Source organism: Pygoscelis adeliae, unplaced genomic scaffold, assembly GCF_000699105.1.
Source record: "Pygoscelis adeliae isolate BGI_AS28 unplaced genomic scaffold, ASM69910v1 Scaffold436, whole genome shotgun sequence".
Lineage (NCBI taxonomy): Eukaryota > Metazoa > Chordata > Aves > Sphenisciformes > Spheniscidae > Pygoscelis > Pygoscelis adeliae.
The window spans coordinates 1,526,716-1,527,677 of NW_008825051.1; the positions used below are offsets into that span (position 1 = coordinate 1,526,716).

General features: G+C 40.7%; 1 non-coding gene across 1 annotated transcript; it reads right to left on the reverse strand.

The window, feature by feature from the left end:
* Nucleotides 1-326: 326 nt before the first annotated feature.
* Nucleotides 327-399, reverse strand: TRNAT-AGU. The gene has a single exon. It is a non-coding gene; the product is annotated as a tRNA-Thr (tRNA).
* Nucleotides 400-962: the final 563 nt, after the last annotated feature.

Sequence of the window (962 nt, forward strand, 5' to 3'; positions counted from 1 at the left end):
TAAATATCTACCAGCCATTTCAGATTTGTTCATCAATGACCTTCACAATGTCTGTGGGGCTCAGAAGGCTTTAAATCCCGGTATTAGATATTTCCTATCTTTGACTGCTATACTTCAAAAATATTGGGAGGTATTCTTTTGAGGGTTTAGCTTTGATCATTGCTATTTTTCTCTGCTTCTTATTGCCTGTTATTTGGTATAAGCGCTATATGATGTTTGTATTTCATCTAGGCTGGGGTGGATGCTCCAAAAAATGACAACAGCAACGTTTTGGAAGAAAACAGAAAGATAAAGCTGAAGGTCTTCGTGGGAGGTACAGAGTCCCCAGGCTCCAGTGAGATTTGAACTCACGACCCCTGGTTTACTAGACCAGTGCTCTAACCCCTGAGCTATGGAGCCTCTGAGCTTTGTGAGCTTTTTCCTTTACAAACATTTTCTCTATTAATTCTAGAGTGAAACAAAACCTGCTCTGCTACATTGGGCTGCTCCAAGGATTTTCTATTCTCTTTCCAACTGGCACTAACACAAACATCAGAGTCACAAAACTAGCAACACACCAGGTCAACCCAAACCTGGGATTTAGATTTACTCTTCTTCAGCTCATCCCTGCAAGGACATCAAGAGTGATACACGGCTCCCCTTTCCCCAGACAAGTAGCTTGGGAAGTTTACAAACAAGAAGCAATGATATTTCGCCTCTTCATAGTTGTTGCACTAATTTATCAAAGAAGCAAGTTAAGCTTCTAAAAAATAACTCTTCATATCCCACTGCTTTCCTTTGGAAACCAGCTGTGCATTTGCTTTTTTCATCTCGGCTCTGCAAACATGTCAATTCTTTCTTAGGAGTCCATGGTGTGCTTTGGGCACTATGGTTGATGTGTGCACTTTCACATTTCTAAGCTGTTCTTTGGTGTCTGAATTTTCAGGGTAATCTTTCCTGTAGTTTCATTCTTCACTGAAGGT